The 22,222-nt window shown below is 39.0% G+C and overlaps 1 protein-coding gene across 1 annotated transcript in view; it reads left to right on the top strand.

Moving 5' to 3' along the window:
- LOC135785275 (B-cell receptor CD22-like) overlaps positions 1-22,222 on the top strand; it is a 286,056-nt gene that overhangs the window by 61,073 nt on the left and 202,761 nt on the right. The window lies entirely within an intron of this gene.

The following is a 22,222-nucleotide window of genomic DNA, read 5'->3' on the forward strand; positions in this document are numbered from 1 at the left end:
TGAACAAGCGATACTTGCGTTTGGCTTTTGTGAGGCACGTGTGTACGTCCAGCTGTATGGGCGCGTATGCGAGGAAGAGAGTTCCTGAGTTTGTGGTCACGTGACGGAGTCCTTGGATGTGTCCGTAGGAGTTGTTCCTCTTTGGGTTAATCCGTCGGTATGGTTAATCTGTGGCGATTAATTTGTCCAATTTGTTAAAGTTTGTCCAAGTGTCAGGGTGCCCGAAAATAGAAGGATAGGGGTCCCACAGCAGGAAGCTGAGCTGGGAGCTCAGCTGGGAGCTCAGCTCCACGCCGTGAACGGCGTGTCGTCGAGAACTGTAGGCCAACTGTGTGCTGATGAATTGGGGTGCAGGCCTCTTAACCTGAGTTTAGACCAACCCCTTGAAGTTCAGATGACCAATTCAAAAGGGTGTTGATAGAGTAGGAAAACTTTGTCTTTGTTTTACCAGACTCATTTGCATAGATGGACTATGCTAAAGATTTTGTTAAATAATAATTTTGATTAATATTTAACAAGTTTGATATCAGTCATGGTCAGATGATGCACATCGTTGATCAGGAAAGGAAAAGGGGATTATAAAGAGTGTAAACAAGGTATGGTTTGAAACACACATCAAATAGTAATCTCATGAATGTGAATTATGAGACATGCTAAAATGAACAAAGCATCCCTATAGTGTTACAAGAAAGTGGTTCATTACAGATACAAACATGCAATACAAGGATATATAATATATACAATTTAAACCAATTTATTTTGGTCTTAGCTGTGATCTTAGACAGACACATTTTTGTGTCATGGCTGCTTCGTCTCTGCTCACGGTTTGAAGTTTGCTTTGAGGTGTTAATTTGCTTAGATTGGCACAATAAAACAGCCAGAGACAGTCAATAGGTCTGGAAATGTGTGTTATCAGGAGATTAGGATCTTCTGATGAAAGTGTCCGAGCAGACCTGGTGACAAAACTCAATCTAGGATCACAGCATGAAACCGTTAACGACCCAGACTGAAAGGACCTCTAGTTGACGTCCAGCCAGATGTTACATATTCCCCCCTTCACGCCCGTTAAAGTCCAGGGAGACTTTGGCGGGCGATGATCAGGCAGGTCATGAAGTCTGGATGGCAGGTGTTTCTTAATTGTCTGCAGCGTTCTGTCAAACAGGCAAAGGGTGATTTGAATGAGATTGGGCTCTGGCTCTGCCTGGGTGTGCTGCCTTCCACGGTTCCATTTGAATGTCCAACAGGAGGACAGTTGTGCACCTGTTCGCTGAACTCTTGCATCCCGTTGACTCTTCATTATGGGATGAAGGTTAGGCTGAGAGTAAGGATGTATCCTATTCCTGCGGAGAGGCACAGTACCGTGTCAGTGGCAGTCCAAGATCAGACAACACAAAGGCTGTCTGTAGTGGGCATCTGAGCGAGTCTCTGGAGGACAGTGTTGAAGTCTGTGACATCAATTAGTTTGGGTCCTCCCTTACGCAATCCTCATTTCCAGTTCAGGGTTTACGATGAAGTGGTGGTCCCTGAAGAAAGTTGAGATTTCCAGTTTGATGTGGTACTACTCACTGGGAAGGTGATCAAGTGCCATGTCATCAATGTGGAGAATCACATCCTTTGGAGTTTGAATCCACTTTGTCTGGTTGTGCAGACTGATGTGGGTGGTTTGTAGGTTAACGTGTTTGTGTAGCCTGGGGTGTTGAACAGCCATCAGTCACCTACGAGTGTTAGTGGCATCGGCTAGTGGTTTAACCGAAGCGGAACACTGGGAGTCGATCTTCATGGGCTGCAGCCCATAGATGTCATCAGTGTTGTCCTTAAAAATAAAAAGGAATGCTTGGGCAGAGATGGTGAATGTCTTTTGTGCGGCTGCACCTGCGCAAGTTTGATGCAAGATGCAGCTGCTTGTTTGGTGGGGAGGCAGTAAGGAGGCGGTTTGGTCTAGTTGGAACTAGTCCCCCCTTTTCTGTTATGCCTCAATGTTTAGTGTGTTGGTTGTGTTATGATGGACCCATCTGAAGATTGTTTCTTTCTCCTCCCTGTCCATCCTGGTCTGGTATGCAACCGCAGAGATTTTGTCCACAATCTGATGGGGTCCTGTCCAGCGTGGCAGAACTTCCTTTGACAGTCACTGGTGAGTTGTGTGAAGTGGCTGTGCAAAGCTGTTGTACCAAACATCGTCATCCACGTCCAGTTCCTCTCATGATGACTTCCAGTCGTAGTATGCCTTCTAGCCCTCAGCCATCTTCTGTAGCTGTTCCCGGGCGGAAGCGAAGGGTTCCAGATGCTTGTGAAGTTCATTGGGATTCTGGTGAGTGGTGTTGGCTGTGATGAGATTGGAATCTCAAGGTTGGTACAACAGGTGTACTGGCAGTGTCATCTGCCGTCCCGTCAATGGTTTGAAGGGAGACATACCAGTAAATTAATTTGGGGTCGATCTGATAGCCATAACACTAAAGGGGAGTTTCCGATCCCAGTCTTTCTGATTTGCTGAGACACATTTCTTTAACATGCTAGCCACAGTCTGCTTGGTTCTTTCACTTGGTCCGATGAGGAGGGATGATGCTGATGTGGAGTTGGGCGTGCGCGCCTAGGGGTTTCCACACATCTTTAATAATTTCAGCGGTGAAATGGGTACCTCTATCTGAGTTGACTCTCAGTGGCAGTTCGAACCTGGCGAAGATGTGGATCATGTGTAGAGGTGCTGTGTTTTGAGCAGTGTCGTTGGGTGCTGGGAGGCTCGACCCACTGTGTGAATTGGCAAATGACCATGAGAAAATGTTTGTTGCCCCTCGTCGACCTGGGTAGCAGTTTACCCAGCCTTAAAGTCTTAAAGTCTGACCAAAATTAGCACCTGTTCTTTGCAGTGGTGCTCTGTGGTTTGGGTTAGCCGATTGTAGTTAGCAGCAAACCAGGCATCCTTTGATGCATTCTGCTAAGTCCTGCTGCATCCAGGGCCAGTATGCCACCTGTTTCAGTGGTTTGTACGTGGCTCTTGCGACTTGGTGTCTGGCACATGCTGTGTCATGCGCATACATCTGTAGGACCCCCCTATGTCAATGAAGAACCACATGCTTTGGTGTAGTGCGGTCGTCAGGGACATATACGAGGATGTGATGTTGTATATGCAGCAGGTGTTACATGTCGTTAAGACATTTAAGGGCTGGTGTAGCAATGAGGTCAGAGTTCATGATAGGGCAGGTGGAGGGGTCTGAGAGGTGGTTGACATAGCTTGTATGGTGGTGTCGGAGGCATGTAATGCAGCTATGTCACTGTTTGAGATATGTGGAGCCAGTGTAAGTGGCTATGTGATGGGCACTGTGGTGGTGGGCGTGTGTTGGCCGCAGGTCAGTGCAATCACAGTTGGGCGGGTGGGTGGGTTGTTTGTAATGTGCACAACAGTGAACTTGAACTTTTGGTCTGAGACGATGTTTCGCGACTGGCTGCTGGGTAATCCATAACTTTGTGACTTGGCAATGTACTTCAGGTGATTTTCTGAGTGAAAATGTAGAAGTTCTCTCACCTGAGACCAAATTTTTACTTTTTAAAGTCTGTTAAAAGCTCAAAACTATCTAACAAGTCTTTGCCAATGAAAAGAGGATATGTGTCCACTGGTGAGATTTACACAGGGTGTAGAAGTCTCATAGGACCGATGGTCAGGTGGATGGAAAGCACCTGTTGCAGTTTGGCTGTGAGACTGCATATTCAGCATACACCTTTGTGGGTTGAGGGTCAGATTTTGTGCTTCATCTTTGTTCTGGAGTCTTGTGAAAAGCTGGAATGACATCAGCATTAGATCAGCTCCAGTGTTGGCGAGGGTTTCCAATCTGACCTTGTGTTTTTCGTGGTGGTTGCTAAATAGAGTCTTTTAGCTACTCCTCTCTAATTCAGGTTTCCCAGGGCCTTAGTACCAGGTTTTGTGTGGTAACTGGAAGGCAGTTAAGGCTGGTCTTCAGTGATTCTGTAGGGAAACAGATGTCTAACACAGCACTTTTCTGGTACCTGCTGAATCTGACTGGTTGATGTTTGAAATACAGTTTGTGTGCCAAAGTCTCTGATTTTTGCGATGACTGGATCGATGGTAACGTGATGAGTGGCAGAGATTTAAGTGTTGCTTGCAGGAGGGTTTTCTGGAAAGTTCTTGCTGTATTCCAGTGCTGCTGCTAGTGATAAATAGTTCGGTTCATCCTCGCGGTTCTCCTTGTGAGGCCTCCTTTTGGATTTGACTTCTTCACTATTTTCAAAATCTCTGCTGACTCAGATGTGTATGTGTCGCTTTGCTTTTGTGACAGTTCAGACTTAGCTTTGTTCACTGTGTGTCGAACCTGGTCCATCTGTTGACTGTTTGGACTTCTCATTCTGACAGGTGCAGGATGGTTTCCATGGACGCTGTCCTCTGGCTGTCTGATGATCTTGGCTGTGAAGTCCTTCGATCCTCTTGGCTCTCTGCTGAAATGTCCTTCACTGTGGCGCTGTTGTTCGCCCTCCAGTGGCCGTTTTGGGTAATTTTCAGAGAAAGAAAGGATGACAGTCTTTTCAGAGGTGGCTTTTGTTTACCGTAGGCTTTATGGACGAAGTCCTGCAGCTGTCTGGTTGTCGTCAGGTGAGGGTAGGCCATAAATCCTAAGTGTTGCATTACGGTAAAATAAAGCTTTGCAGGTGGAGGATCTTGATGTTTCCTCCATTCTTGGCTCGTTTTGTGAGCTGGAGTAGACTGAAAGTCAGTTGTAGTAGTAGGCCTGTGGAGTTTCATTTCTGCTTTGTTTTAAGTCCATTGCAGCGATTAGTCCTCATCGTGATTCTGGATCTGAAAACTCTTCTATCAAGGCCATTTGCAGCTCCTTATAATCCAACTTGACACTTTCTGACTGCCGGTCCAGGAAGCTCCTCACCTAATGGCTGGAAGTAATCCATAGCAGATACAGCTGGTCTCTCGTGGTTACATTCGGCAGCGTGTGCACATAAAAGTCAATGTTTTACAGGTAAGCGTGGATGTCATGGACACCTGCAGTGTTTGGACTAAATGTTGGACTGTTTCTAGCCAGCTTGTCAAGGTCTTTGGGCCACGCCATGTGTCTGTAGACATCATTGGGAAAGGTGTTGGCCCCACCCCCCTTGTGTTCTTGTGAGAGGGTTGTGGACGCTGGCTGGCAAAGTTCTTAACAGTGGGCTCTCACCCCCCTCTTTTTCAGCAGGAAACTTTGGTGGGGGAGTGCAGAGACACTGGTTGGATGAGAGGAGAATGATGCTTTCTCTCTCAATGGTTCAGCTTGCATTCTGAAACCATATAAAAGTTCTTTTTGGACGGAATCACGTTCGTCCTTAGGTTGGTGATGTTGCTGAACAAGAACTTGAATTTCAGCTTGAGCAGCTTGCAGGTGGTTTTCGTAGGCCTTGGACTTGGCATCACGTTCTTTCTGTTCTGCCTTGGCTCTTACCAGAAGACTTTTGGCCTGCAGGAGCTTTCCCAGCTCCTCTTTGGCGGTCTTTTCCTGCTGCTCTCTGTGCTCTGTGTCTGTGTGGAGTTGTGAGATGGCCTTGTGAAGTTGTCTCGCCTCATTCTTTTTCCTCTTGTGTTCCTCCTCAATCAGCTGCTGCTGATCCTTAGATTCCTGTGTCAGCCGATCTAGACGAGTCTGCGCGTCCTCCTGATTCCTCCAGGCTTCCTTTGCTTGGAGCTTTAGCGTTGCTGCATCCTGTTCCAGGTGGGTGACGTTCCTTTCGTCCCACTTTAGCTGGATGATGAGGTTGTGAGCGATGGCACCTGTGATCCTTGCCATCTCCTTGTGGCTGTAGCTCTGCGTTGAATCACGGGCTATGATCTCGTCCAGGTTGCCATCATGTTGCTCTCGGTCTCGGCGCTGCAGATCGTTGGCGACATTGGGCAGGAGGTCAGATGTCGGATCGTTGAGCCATGCCTCCAGCTGGTCACAGTGGTTGGCAGGGCTGGGTGATCTGGACACGTTGGCGCACTGGTGGGTGACAAAACACAAAGAGCCAATACAAGTCCGCAGAATTTTAACGAGCTAAAATAAATAAATAAAAATACGGGCTATGTGGGTCTAACTGATGTGATCAGCTAGTGGCACAAATAAAAACTATTATCGGGGCCTTGCTTCGGTGGCGCAGATAATTAGTGTGGGTAAAAAGGGAAAAAGTTTAGTGAATGGACGATGTGTTTTAACCTATTGGTCGCTTCAGACATTTGGTTAATCGGTCGCATTACTAATACATTTTCTCATGGTTTGTGCAGATATGGTCTTTCAGCCCAAAAATAAAAATATGATCAAAATAATTAAAGTTAATTAATTATAATGATAAAATAAAATAAAAAGCAAATAGAAGGTGAGAAAGATAAATTGCTGAAAATAAAACAAATAAAATAAAATGGATAAAAATAAAAGAGATTCAAATAAAAATAAACTGAAAAGAAAATAAGACAGCCAAACAGACAAAGTCAGAAGGCTGAGAAATGAAAAGGATGTGAGAGGAAAATAGGGATGAGAAGGGGATCCCTGTTTTAGCTTAGCAGGTTCTCTACCCTAGATTTAATGACAGGGCCTTACAGGGAGAGGGCACTATGAAGTCATGCGAGCTAGGGGAGTGGCTTAGCTAGAGTGGCTGGGCTAGGCCCAACTTGCGAGGGACAGGGGGCTTATCCTATTGCACCAGTTAAAACATAAATGAATTCACTGAGAATGGGACTTATGGGGCTAGATTCTATTCACAGTAAAGAATTAATTCAATTAAAATTTAAAATAAATCAAACTGCATTAAATTTTAAATTTAAACTTAATTAAAATACAATCTCTACAATAGAAAAGAAAATAGGAAAGTAAGGAGCGGGAGAGAACAGCAAAAATGAAATAAAATAAATCAAAATAAAATAAAAATTAAATAAAGAAATAATAACTTAATAAAGGCATAGCAATATTAATTATTATTTATAATTTAAGACCATAACATTCAATATGTAGGAAATAAAACTACAAAGTAGTAGAATAACCTAGTTATCAAAGTAAGGTCAAAAATCCCAATTTGACTCCTGTCATACACTCCCAAAAGAGTTTATGAGAGGACCAAACGAGCTTTCCCCACCAGATGGCGATATTTCGCCCAACAAACAAAGAAAGCGGAAGTCAGGCGTAAAGTGAGAGAGAAGGAGAAGTGTTAGACACTCAAGACTGACATCTAGTGTTAGAACTAGGTAGTACGCTTTAAACTGACAAAGATTCGCTTCCATACAATAATTACATCGGCGACCGCTGCATTGCTAAGACGACGGATGTAATTTGAGCTGTGTTCGTCCGATGCCAGTTTTGGCTTACGTTACCGGGACACACAATAAATAAAAGTCTAACGGGCTTTCTTCTCCGTTGACATAAGTAACTTGATCAAGGTTTATCTCCTTTAAAATTGAAAAGTCTTACCCTCGGGGCTTACAATTTTAAAAATCCACGTACGTGAATAAAAATGGAAACATACAAATAGACAGCTTCTCTAATTGTAAATCATTTCCTGGAGATTTAACAAAAAGGCCTTATCAGATGGGAGTACTCACTCGACCACCGCTTCGCAATTCTAAATAAAGGAATTATCATCTTTATTAGGCGGAATTAGACGGTAATGCAGCGTATCAAAGGGTTTTTAATACGGTTACCTTAAAGACTGCAGTTAACTATACATAACAGGGGCGCGAGTCTGTTATGTCCTGAAAATGATACAGGAAATTACATTTTCATTCATACCAATATAAGAACGGACACAGTTATAGCTGATAGTTCTTTTCATTCACACAATGCAAAACACATTTGACTTGTTAACTGTTTTTGCTCAGAAATAATGTTTAAATCTGCCCGCATTCTCCACCATTAATATGTAGCGAATCAGCGGGAGGAGGAGAACGGCGTTATTTAAAACACCATAAACCTCCAACCGAAACACTACGGGAATTTAAGGGAATTTGGGGAAATTCCCATATTTAGCTCAAATGGAATAATAAGTACAATTAACTAATTAATTATACAAATTATTAAGATTTTAAACTGATTTAGCAGAATAATAATAACAATTAATTAATGTATTTGTCCAGCAAATACTCATAATTGTTCATTTAAGAAGTTAATTCTGTGGCCTTTAGAAAATAACATTCTTACTGCTATAAAGTATTTTTAAGCATGTAGCTTTAAGATCTTAACGGCAGATTAAGTGACATTTATTTCATGAGCATTGAACACAGAAACAATTCAATTGTGAAATGCAAAACCGGTTTATTAAACTACGTTACACTACAAAAACACACAAGACTAACTATACATACAAACAACAAACAAGAAACATATATGAAAGAGAAAGAATGGAAAATTAAAAGAGAGAGAGAGAGAGAGAGAGAGAGAGAGAGAGAGAGAGAGAGAGAGAGAGAGAGAGAGTGTAAAAGAAGGGCAATATCACTATAGACTTAACTTCTGCACAAATCATCAGAACTCTAAGAATCACCTTAATTAAAAGGGGCACTAACTTTTTACAGCGAATGAACAAGCGATACTTGCGTTTGGCTTTTGTGAGGCACGTGTGTACGTCCAGCTGTATGGGCGCGTATGCGAGGAAGAGAGTTCCTGAGTTTGTGGTCACGTGACGGAGTCCTTGGAGGTGTCCGTAGGAGTTGTTCCTCTTTGGGTTAATCCGTCGGTATGGTTAATCTGTGGCGATTAATTTGTCCAATTTGTTAAAGTTTGTCCAAGTGTCAGGGTGCCCGAAAATAGAAGGATAGGGGTCCCACAGCAGGAAGCTGAGCTGGGAGCTCAGCTGGGAGCTCAGCTCCACGCCGTGAACGGCGTGTCGTCGAGAACTGTAGGCCAACTGTGTGCTGATGAATTGGGGTGCAGGCCTCTTAACCTGAGTTTAGACCAACCCCTTGAAGTTCAGATGACCAATTCAAAAGGGTGTTGATAGAGTAGGAAAACTTTGTCTTTGTTTTACCAGACTCATTTGCATAGATGGACTATGCTAAAGATTTTGTTAAATAATAATTTTGATTAATATTTAACAAGTTTGATATCAGTCATGGTCAGATGATGCACATCGTTGATCAGGAAAGGAAAAGGGGATTATAAAGAGTGTAAACAAGGTATGGTTTGAAACACACATCAAATAGTAATCTCATGAATGTGAATTATGAGACATGCTAAAATGAACAAAGCATCCCTATAGTGTTACAAGAAAGTGGTTCATTACAGATACAAACATGCAATACAAGGATATATAATATATACAATTTAAACCAATTTATTTTGGTCTTAGCTGTGATCTTAGACAGACACATTTTTGTGTCATGGCTGCTTCGTCTCTGCTCACGGTTTGAAGTTTGCTTTGAGGTGTTAATTTGCTTAGATTGGCACAATAAAACAGCCAGAGACAGTCAATAGGTCTGGAAATGTGTGTTATCAGGAGATTAGGATCTTCTGATGAAAGTGTCCGAGCAGACCTGGTGACAAAACTCAATCTAGGATCACAGCATGAAACCGTTAACGACCCAGACTGAAAGGACCTCTAGTTGACGTCCAGCCAGATGTTACAATATATAAAAGAGAAAATATCAGAACAGGATGAAACGCTGGAATTCGTTAGAGAGAGACTTTATCTGGCACCCTACATTGAGATTTTTTTGAGAACCATTTATTTTTTGAAGTTATGACAGGTGCAGTGTGTTATATTGACTAATATAGCATAATAATGGAGGCATTTTCTGTGGATGATATATAAAAGAGGAAAAATCAGAACAGAATGAAACGCTGGAATTCATTAGAGAGAGACTTTATCTGGCACCCTATGTTGAGATTTTTTTGAGAACCATTATTTTTTGAAGTTATGACATGTGCAGTGTGCTATATTGACTAATATAGCATAATAATGGAGGCATTTTCTGTGGATGATATATAAAAGAGAAAATATCAGAACAGGATGAAACGCTGGAATTCGTTAGAGAGAGACTTTATCTGGCACCCTACATTGAGATTTTTTTGAGAACCATTTATTTTTTGAAGTTATGACAGGTGCAGTGTGTTATATTGACTAATATAGCATAATAATGGAGGCATTTTCTGTGGATGATATATAAAAGAGGAAAAATCAGAACAGAATGAAACGCTGGAATTCATTAGAGAGAGACTTTATCTGGCACCCTATGTTGAGATTTTTTTGAGAACCATTAATTTTTTGAAGTTATGACATGTGCAGTGTGCTATATTGACTAATATAGCATAATAATGGAGGCGTTCTTCTGTGGATGATATATAAAAGAGAAAATATCAGAAATGGATGAAACGCTGGAATTCATTAGAGAGAGACTTTATCTGGCACCCTATGTTGAGATTTTTTTGAGAACCATTTATTTTTTGAAGTTATGACAGGTGCAGTGTGTTATATTGACTAATATAGCATAATAATGGAGGCGTTCTTCTGTGGATGATATATAAAAGAGAAAATATCAGAAATGGATGAAACGCTGGAATTCATTAGAGAGAGACTTTATCTGGCACCCTATGTTGAGATTTTTTGAGAACCATTAATTTTTTGAAGTTATGACATGTGCAATGTGCTATATTGACTAATATAGCATAGTAATGGAGGCGTTCTTCTGTGGATGATATATAAAAGAGAAAATATCAGAAATGGATGAAACGCTGGAATTCGTTAGAGAGGGACTTTATCTAGCACCCTACGCTGAGATTTTTTTGAGAACCTTTAATTTTTTGAAGTTATGACATGTGCAATGTGCTATATTGACTAATATAGCATAGTAATGGAGGCGTTCTTCTGTGGATGATATATAAAAGAGAAAATATCAGAAAAGGATGAAACGCTGGAATTCGTTAGAGAGGGACTTTATCTAGCACCCTACGTTGAGATTTTTTTGAGAACCATTTATTTTTTGAAGTTATGACAGGTGCAGTGTGTTATATTGACTAATATAGCATAATAATGGAGGCATTTTCTGTGGATGATATATAAAAGAGAAAATATCAGAACAGGATGAAACGCTGGAATTCGTTAGAGAGAGACTTTATCTGGCACCCTACATTGAGATTTTTTTGAGAACCATTTATTTTTTGAAGTTATGACAGGTGCAGTGTGTTATATTGACTAATATAGCATAATAATGGAGGCATTTTCTGTGGATGATATATAAAAGAGAAAATATCAGAACAGGATGAAACGCTGGAATTCGTTAGAGAGAGACTTTATCTGGCACCCTACATTGAGATTTTTTTGAGAACCATTAATTTTTTGAAGTTATGACATGTGCAGTGTGCTATATTGACTAATATAGCATAATAATGGAGGCGTTCTTCTGTGGATGATATATAAAAGAGAAAATATCAGAAATGGATGAAACGCTGGAATTCGTTAGAGAGAGACTTTATCTGGCACCCTATGTTGAGATTTTTTGAGAACCATTAATTTTTTGAAGTTATGACATGTGCAATGTGCTATATTGACTAATATAGCATAGTAATGGAGGCGTTCTTCTGTGGATGATATATAAAAGAGAAAATATCAGAAATGGATGAAACGCTGGAATTCGTTAGAGAGGGACTTTATCTAGCACCCTACGTTGAGATTTTTTTGAGAACCATTTATTTTTTGAAGTTATGACAGGTGCAGTGTGTTATATTGACTAATATAGCATAATAATGGAGGCATTTTCTGTGGATGATATATAAAAGAGAAAATATCAGAACAGGATGAAACGCTGGAATTCGTTAGAGAGAGACTTTATCTGGCACCCTACATTGAGATTTTTTTGAGAACCATTTATTTTTTGAAGTTATGACAGGTGCAGTGTGTTATATTGACTAATATAGCATAATAATGGAGGCATTTTCTGTGGATGATATATAAAAGAGGAAAAATCAGAACAGAATGAAACGCTGGAATTCATTAGAGAGAGACTTTATCTGGCACCCTATGTTGAGATTTTTTTGAGAACCATTAATTTTTTGAAGTTATGACATGTGCAGTGTGCTATATTGACTAATATAGCATAATAATGGAGGCATTTTCTGTGGATGATATATAAAAGAGAAAATATCAGAACAGGATGAAACGCTGGAATTCGTTAGAGAGAGACTTTATCTGGCACCCTACATTGAGATTTTTTTGAGAACCATTTATTTTTTGAAGTTATGACAGGTGCAGTGTGTTATATTGACTAATATAGCATAATAATGGAGGCATTTTCTGTGGATGATATATAAAAGAGGAAAAATCAGAACAGAATGAAACGCTGGAATTCATTAGAGAGAGACTTTATCTGGCACCCTATGTTGAGATTTTTTTGAGAACCATTAATTTTTTGAAGTTATGACATGTGCAGTGTGCTATATTGACTAATATAGCATAATAATGGAGGCGTTCTTCTGTGGATGATATATAAAAGAGAAAATATCAGAAATGGATGAAACGCTGGAATTCGTTAGAGAGAGACTTTATCTGGCACCCTATGTTGAGAATTTTTTTGAGAACCATTAATTTTTTGAAGTTATGACATGTGCAATGTGCTATATTGACTAATATAGCATAGTAATGGAGGCGTTCTTCTGTGGATGATATATAAAAGAGAAAATATCAGAAATGGATGAAACGCTGGAATTCGTTAGAGAGGGACTTTATCTAGCACCCTACGCTGAGATTTTTTTGAGAACCTTTAATTTTTTGAAGTTATGACATGTGCAGTGTGCTATATTGACTAATATAGCATAATAATGGAGGCGTTCTTCTGTGGATGATAAATGAAAAAGAAAATATCAGAACAGAATAAAATGCTGGAATTCGTTATAGAGGGACTTTATGTAGTACCCTACGTTGACATTTTTTTGAGAACCGTTAATTTTTTTAAGTAATTACAGGAAAGGGTATCAGTGTTTTTGAGACGTTTTAATTTGTTGAAGTTATGACGGGTGGAGTCCGATATGGTGGATATTTTTTATTTTGTATATTTTTTTGTAGAACCGTTATTTTTTTAAAGTTATTACAGGAAAAGGAGGCGGTCTTTTTAGGTTGATATATGAAAGAGGCAATATCAGAATAATATGAAACACTAGAATTTGTTACAGAGAGACTTTATCTAGCACCCTACGTTGAGGTGTTTTTGAGACGTGTTAATTTGTTGAAGTTATGATGCAACCCTATATCACGAAATTTATGTACCTATAGGCACGTATGGACCAGCGTGTCAATGTCACGCTTTGCAGCGTTTGAGCGTGAGCATGTCACCCTTTGCGGTTTGTGTCACTGCACGTATTGGTTACTCAACTTTTTTGTCCTATTTTCAAACCATTGTCGCTTCGGTTTAGGGTTAGATTTGGTGCTTGCATTTGTATATCACTTTAAGTATTTGTTTATACTATTTTGTAGAGTTTGATATTAGGGCATAAATAGCTTAATTAGGGAGGCGATCTTTTGTGGAAGATATATGAAAGAGAAAATTTCAGATTAGGATAAAATGCTGGATTTCGTTACAGAGGGACTTTATCTAGAACCCTGCATTGAGTTTTTGTGGAGAACTGTTTATTTGTTGATGTTCTGACAGGGGCAGTGTGCTTTTTGGAAAAAAATTAGCCTAATAAGGGAGGCGATATTCTAGGGATGATTTATGAAAGAGGAAATATCAGATTAAATTAAAACACATGGAATTCGTTACAGAAGGATTTTTTCTAGCACCCTACATTGAGTTTTTTTATTTTTGAAAATTTTGATGAGGTAAGGCATTTCTCCTTTAAATATGTGGCATTATATTTTAATTATAAATAAATAAATACTGCGTTTTTCTGCAAAAACATGCATCACTTCATCATTTTTTAGATTTAATGATCAAATTTCAATAATCTCTGCCTAAATAATGGTTTTCCAATGCAGAATAAGTCTTACCTCTATGCAGGGGTTGCTGGTAAAACTTTAGAAAACTAATGTTTCCATTTCTTAGATAAAAATTTTTTTTAATGTTTGATCATTATTATTCTTAACGAAAAACTAAACACCAATAACATAGAATAACACCAAAAAAATTTTTTTTTATTAAAACAGAACAACATACATTAGTAAAATGACTCACTTATATTAATCAGAACGTTTAACAAAAAGGAATAGACGGAAAACATTTTTACCAGCCTTATAACATAAATAAATCTAAAGATCTTTAGATTTTTCAAAACAAAGGACAGGTTTGCTTTTTCATCAATATAAAACCACAACGATATAAAACAAACATCCCTAAGTTAAGCGAAGAAATGAGACTTGAATCCTATGTATTATCAAAGCTTTCCGACTTTCATATTCACGTGAATTCTGTAAGTCAGGAAATTATTTACACCATATATGAGTGCAGCATCATGTGCGGTGCAAACCTAACTCGGTTTCTATCGAACACACTCTCTCTCTCTGTCTCTGTCTCTGTCTCTCTCTCCATCAAAGTCATAATACGTTCCTGTATGTGTGCACTAAATGGTTAATATAGCGGGTGGTTTTCTGCAGATGATATTGAATATAAATTACATGAAAATGATATGAAACGGTAGACTGGCTAAAGTGGAAGTTGATCTAGTCGGTTATGTGCAGTTTACATTTAAAGTGATTAAAGTCAATATGATGTAGACACACATTTCATTTGAAATAAACATGTACAAATAAAAGTAATAAATATTTTACAGGTTTCTGACTATTTTCTGTTCAAACCGAAGGCTGACAAGTCTCAAATTTTTGTGGTAACTGTTCCTTTAAATACACAGCCAATGACATTGCAAGGGAGGAGCTTGAAGCGCTCTGATATTTTTTAAGGTGGAACGGATAGTTAGGCGAATAAGGAGCTGGCGAATCGGGAGCTGGATTCAGCCTCGTGGATTTACAGCACTTTGTTCAAATGCTAACACACTGCTGTCAAAACTGTGAACCACACATTCAAAACAGAATTGATTTCAGCCTTGTGCCTTTCAAACACTGCTGATTGCAATTTCATAAATATAAATTCCAATTTCATTTATATATTTCATTTATATATAATATTACTTTTTATATAAATATGATAGGTAGAGCTTATAAAAGACAAATTTTGGAAATGGAACAAGGAAGACGGGTTCGTGGAGGGAGAAGGGTGGCAGGTAGTTAGTGGTGCAACGGATCGCAGTTGATCCGTGATCCGTACGGATCACGACCCACGGTTCGGCTCGCATGTGATTCGCGGATTAATACGCAAATTTAAATAGGGAAAGTTTATCATTTGTAAGTATTATAAAGGTTTGCAAATGTTAACATTCAAGTGATTTTAAACAGTTTAACTGCAAAACGGCGCTAAAGTGATCAGTTTACTTTACGCACAAACGCACGCGTGCGGTTGAATGCGTCCGGTCCAGCTCGAGTCAGACATCATCCTTCAAAGATCAGAACTCTTGATGTTATTTCAGAGAGTTGCGCTACTCTCTCTCATACTGTAGTGTATTAAAATACATTTGGCTAATAGAGCAATGAAAAACAACGTAACGTTTTTATGTGGGACGACTGTAATGCTGCGCCGTCTGTAATTCGCCCTCTGTCTGTGTCTGTGCGCTCGTTTAAGGGGACTCGGTAGTGCACAAACGGAGAGATGCAGTCTGTGCATATTTGGTCTTAAAGAGACAGTAAGCTCAATTGACCTACTTAAGTCTGTGTCATTAATGTTAATCAAAGAACCCAAGACAAAGAGAAAATCACTGCTGAAGCTTTAAAAAAATAATAATTACATTTAATTAATACAATAAATGCAGTGTTATTATTCATTTGATTTCTGTAACTAATGATTTTAGACCTTACTTAATGTGCAACCTTGTTCTTTTTATAAATGTTTGTAATTTCTTGATTTGTTATTAGAATTTTCCCATACTTTTTTTTTGCTGATCCGAAAAATGATCCGATCCGTGCCTCAAAATCCGTAATGTGATCCGAACCGTGAGTTTTGTGATCCGTTGCACCCCTACAGGTAGTGGCCTGATGCTAGTGAAAGGCAGGATTAGCTCCTCAATTATTTGTTTGAAATACAGTATGTACTTTTAGTTTCTACCTTTTTTCCTCATTACTATAATTCCATAAACTACTACAGACTATTGAAGCAAACTGCAAATTTTCATTTACCTTAAAGAATTGTTCTGGTCAAAAAATTTCAATAAATCATGTGATAAATCAATCAATAAATACATCATTATTTGAAGAAAATATTACTTTGTATGAAGTCACTGAAATTGTTCAAACTGTAAAGATAAAAAGTTAGTAATTTCTGTATTGGTGTTTGATGTTAGTGTTTTTCCTCTCAGTGTGTTGTGAGTGACAGTGTGTGTTATCTCAGTGAGGGTTGTGTTTAGTGTTTGGCTGCACTGAGCTGTTTTGAGTCATGTGTTAAGAGTTGTGCTCAGGTGACTTTTGGTATTGCAGGTTGTAGTTAGAGTTTTGCACATGTAGCTCCAGTTGTGCCCACTGACGTTTAGCAATCGAAAAAAACTGTAATGTCATATTAAACTTTGATGTATAATAAGTCTCTGAAATAATGAAAATGGTGAGGCCCTATATAAAAGCTTTCACAAACAACCACCAGGTCTTTGCCAATTCCACAATACTAAACACAAATATGAAAGACAAGGAAAAACTGCACTCTGATGGAAGACAGACAGAAAGTGCAAGCTATGATTTTTTGGTAAAACTAATATTTGGTTAATTATTTAGCCCCCTTTCTTGTATATTAGCACGTTTAGAGTGGTAGCAATGCATGCCTGATATTTTCCTGTTTGATTCAATACCTTAGTCTTCATTGTAGCAGAAAATGTGAGCTCACTACAACCTCTCATATCGACCCTTTTACTGTTTGTACACAATGATGACGTGGCAGCGTATGCGCGCGCATTTAGGCAACGGAAGTATCGTAAGAATCAACAATGAATCAACACAAACAGTAAGTTATTTTAAAAAAGTTGACTTTATGAACATTTTCAACACAGCTACCAGATCCGTGTACTATAGGGGAGTGGATAGAAGACGTTAGCAGATGGCCAAAAATAAAGTTGCCAGATACATATATACGTATATTAGTATATTATATTTGTGCAACCAAACGCAACAACCAGACAATTTGATGCTGGGAAACCATTTTAATAAACTTTCTGAGTTACCACGTTAGAACCAATGGGGAATAACACCACTTCCGTTGCCCAAATGCGCGCGCAGGCTATTTGATCACGTGAGCTGTAAAAGGGTCTATACAATAAAGTCAATGAAAGAAATGAAAACCAATGCAGTACGATGAATGTCCACCCACAGACTGTTTTAAATGGGGTTGGATAAATATTTTTTGCTTTGGTGTGTGTTTGTGTGTGTGTGTGTGTGCGTGTGTGTGTGTGTGTGCGTGCGTGCGTGTGTGATTTTGGTTAGATGACAGTTGTAGATAATACAGTTTGACAAGAGTGTACACTATGACAAAAGCACAATGTTTTGTTTTATTGCGACTGCATACAAATTAATGATGTCCCATATGAACAAAATGACGGAGTATGTATTGTTTTTACGTTTCCACTGTTCAATCGCGCCCGCGCCTCTCTCTCTCTCACACACATACACACGCGCGCGCGCACACACACGCACGCACACACACACACACTCACATCACGTCTCTCTCTAACAGTAGTTGTGCATTACGTTAACGTTTACGCGAGTTTTATTTATTTTTATATCGTGTATATTATATTATAATGTCACGTGTCCTGCTACTACTGGCACTTACAGGACATCTTGCGGATGTGAAGTTAACTCTGTCAGTCCCTCATCATGACCAGGCTGTGAATGCTCAGGCTCGCGAATTCCAAGAATCCTTGGACCAATCACGGCTAGTAGCTAGTAGGCCGACACTTCTTCCTCGTTTTTTTTCACGTACCATCAAATAAGTGATCGTATTAGTGTCCCTGCTGTTGGCTGTTCATATTGTGTTATTAGACTTTTTTGCCGACGGCCGGGCGACGGCCCTCCGTTCAACGGCCGTTCTGGACTTTTCCAGAACGCACAGATTACCAATCCGTCCCTGAGTGTCAGTGTACGAGCAACCAAACGGAGTGGTATGAGCCACTGGACATCGGAAGTGCCACTCGACGAGCCACTAAAAAGTGGCATGAGCGACACCGGAAGTGCCACTCGACGAGCCACTGGTACGAGGCAATGGAAACTGGAATTGCCACTAAACATAGTGGCACGTGCCAGTGGCTTCTGTGCGTAAGATGCCATGCCACTTTATGTTAAAACTGCTGGAGAGTTTCTGTTAAATGAAAAATGAAATAAACAACTGCTCATATCTATTTTTCCTTTATAAATGCATTTTTTTCTATGAATGATAATAATAACTAGATAGAAAAGTTTGTAGACAAACTTTATGTTGGCTTTGTACATGGCATTTATTAACCTTCACTTTATGTGATTCTGCATCCACACCACTAGGTGTCAGTGAAGTCATATCAGGCAGTGCAACATAAAAATAACAATGTATTTTTATTAAAGAGGTGTCTCATTCTCTTCAGATCCAATATCGAAAATAACCTGTATTGCAGTGGGTCATGTAGCTGCCAATTAATGTAATGATGTGCAAAATACTTAAACCAAAAAGTACACGATTAATAAAGTTATTGGCTTCTAAAGTTTGGAGTCAACCTTGAATTGCTGAAACGAGTTAAAATATTTTCATATCTCCCGTCTGTTGTCTGTAATGTGTATTGTTGTGGCTAATGTCTTGTCAGTAAGTCACGTTAGCACTAGGTCAATGCATGTTGCACTATTGTTTGACTGTGCAGAGATTGTGTCAGTTGACCAATCAGAACAGAGTACCGGAGTGGGGTTTATTACTGTAATTACAGTGACTTATAGTCTGCTCTCTTTTTTGCATTTGACCACAAGTTCTCAACATCACATCTGATGTTGTCTCTGGCAATGCATCTTGGAAAGACCTTCTCTTAATCGCTCTTCTTTGATTTACCAACAAATTCAGTTCCAAACTATCTTTTATTACAGTTTTCTGAATTGCTAAAACACTAAACATCCCAACCTCTGAACCAAATTCATTGTGGCCTAAACACATTTGTCAAATCATGCACTCTTTTTGCAAAACTTCTCACTAAAATACACATTTTACACTGCAATGCACTTGTTTTATAAATGAGATATAAAAAGATAAACACAACTGCAACACAGTTGTCAAAAAGCAAACACAACAACTCAAAATTGTACACACTTTTTTCTAATGGTATTTTTTTACCAATTGTGTGGATTGGAAACAGTCTGGAAGAACAGGACACCAGAGACGATGCACTTGGCAAAATTTGCAGTTGGATTGCTGACTTTTTACAATACAAGTGGTGCTTACAGTAATATTGAAAATTATTACTTGCAGTATCACTGATTTACTTTAAAGTAGTATAGTAGGTCAAAGGTCAGATTACCTGTTTTGTCAAACCACACACAATTTACTATATCCTACTGTAAAGAATGTACTTTTGGTTTACAATTTTGGTCAAATGTGGATAATATCATTACACTGGCAAGAATATGGTTACATGTAAAGATACCGTACCAAGTATGACAACGCTAAATTCAACTGCTTTTGAGATACGGTGTTTTTTTCACTTCCTGAAAAGTAACCGTTTTGGACATACGTGAGTTTCATCGGGCAGTGACAAAATGTGTTTTTATGTACAATAAACATGCATTTTTCTGTAAGCAGATGTTCTGTATGTTGTGTTTTCCATTTTATAGTGTCTAATGCAGGAGTGGGGAACCCTGGGTCCTGGAAGGCCACTGTCCTGCAAAGTTTCGTTCCAAACCTAATCAAACACACCTGCATTTCATTTTGGGTGTGTTTAATTAGGGTTGGAACTAAACTCTGCAGGACAGTGGCCCTCCAGGACCAAGATTACCAACCCCTGGTCTAATGGATGCTCTCTAGTGTTTTATTATTATAGACTTATGTGTTTATGATTTGAAAGTTTAGTTTGATTTTGAGTGCAGGGGAAATGGTTTTGAAGAAATTGTTTGATTTTGGTAAAAATGGTCAGGGGTTCTGTGATTTTTGTTTAAAAATTTGCATTTGTGTTGAAGGTTTTGAGAAAATGAGTGAAAAATGTGTTTTAGCAAATCAGAAAAACTGTAATATCAATACAATTGTTTATGTTATTTCACAGGAAGTGTCCCCATAAACTGAACAGCTAAAAAACATACTACAGTTTTTTACGATTGCTATGACAGATTTTTCAATACTTTTAACAAGTTTTCAAAACTCTTAACACAGTTAGCACTACATCCGCCTGTACAAGCTATACTATTTACATATTTCTTGTTGCTTTAACACAAAATGCATATAATGAACACAAATTTAAAATGCTTTAACTTCTTATACAGACAAGCTCAAACAAGACCAAAACAATAGTTCTTTAATGTCAAATATGCTTTCACACAGCATGTCAAAACAGATAACATTATGTCCTAATCCTGACTAGTCAAAATAAAAAGCTGTTTATATGATGAATTGAAACATAAATATATACCCTGTATTTTATTCCATTGGGATTGAAAAACAACTTATTATACCAATGCAAATATATAAATCACAGCTGATTCCCACCTAGGAAACACACTCAGGTTCTTTCAATTGCATGACTGTATGGTATACAGTAAAGGAGGGCCTCTATAGGTTGATCTTGTGTGGAAAAGGAACAATATGAGCAACACAAAAAATAAGATATATGGCTGCACAAGTCAATGGAAGATCACCAGGACAAGGGGAAGGTTTTCCTCCAGTCCCACCTGGATGCAATAGATGGTGCATTCACAGACATCACACCTGAACACTGTCAGGGGTGGATAAGACATGGCAAAAAATTATTTCCAAGATGCCTTGCCAGAGAAGATGATAGGTGTGATTTGAATGCACTGTTAGATGTCGCTGTAAAAATCCACAGTACTATACTGTATGTGTACATTACAGTACAGTACTGCAGTTCATAATGCATTCTGGGTAAATTTGTTTGAGCGGGAAAATTTTACAGTATATTTTGGTCTTGATGTAACCTTGCTGTAGCCATTGCTGTAATGTGCCAGGTGTACTTGCAATAATCAGAGAAAGTGCGCCAGAGTCAAATCACACAGACAGAGCACAACTCCTGGCTGCACCTGAAGGAGGACGATTGATTTCAGGCAGTTCGGTAAGTTTGAAATATTTCTGTTTCATGAAAACTTAATTTTTTGTTTAAGAATGTTGTCAATAGTTTGTCACAATATTGTTTTAAACGTGCAATGAGAGAGAAAAACGGTCACCACAATTTTCAATCTCCCTCAGAAAGTAAGCTAACGTTACACACAGATGTCTACCGCTGCTTTAACTCGCTTTACACCTTTATTAATGAATAATAAAGCGGCAGTGGCTCAGTGGTTCATGTAGGTTGTCTACAAACCGGAAGGTTGGTGGTTCGATCCCCGGCTCCACTGGACCAAGTGTCGAGGTGTCCTTGATCAAGGCACCTAACCCCAGCTGCTCCCGACGAGCTGGATGGCGCCTTGCATGGCTGACACTGCCGTCGGTGTATAAATGTGTGAGTGAATGGGTGAATGTGAGGCAACATGTACAGCGCTTTGGATGGCCATAGTTCTGTTAAAAGCGCTATATAAATGCAGTCCATTTACCATTTACCATTACTAAATTTTCTTTTACCATTTCATTCACAATGTCTACTTATTTCTATGGCTAACAGATTTTGTAACATTTGTATTTTTTACAGTCTTACCATTGCTTGTAAGCTGGATTGGGTAAGATGGATCATCTTTAAAGGAACCAGGCAAGTACATGATGTACAGTTACAAGTCATGTATTTTTTTGACTGCAATATTAAATGCTTTCACGTCACATGTAAAAGTACACAGGAATGTGGCTAATCACTTTTTATTTGTAGTTTACATGAGTGTCCTTGCACTTTATCAGGAGTTAAGACAGATGTGGAGGCACAACGGGTGACACCAGACACACCCAAGCACATTATGTTCGGTAAGTTTGTACTTTACCACTACAGCTTCTTTAAATACCCATGTATACACTCATTCACAATTCCCACACACAACACTGTAACACGACCATACACAACATGTACACAATTGTCTTAGTTTGCCATGTAGAAATATA

The sequence above is a fragment of the Paramisgurnus dabryanus genome, chromosome 22 (assembly GCF_030506205.2).
Source record: "Paramisgurnus dabryanus chromosome 22, PD_genome_1.1, whole genome shotgun sequence".
Taxonomy (NCBI): Eukaryota; Metazoa; Chordata; class Actinopteri; order Cypriniformes; family Cobitidae; genus Paramisgurnus; species Paramisgurnus dabryanus.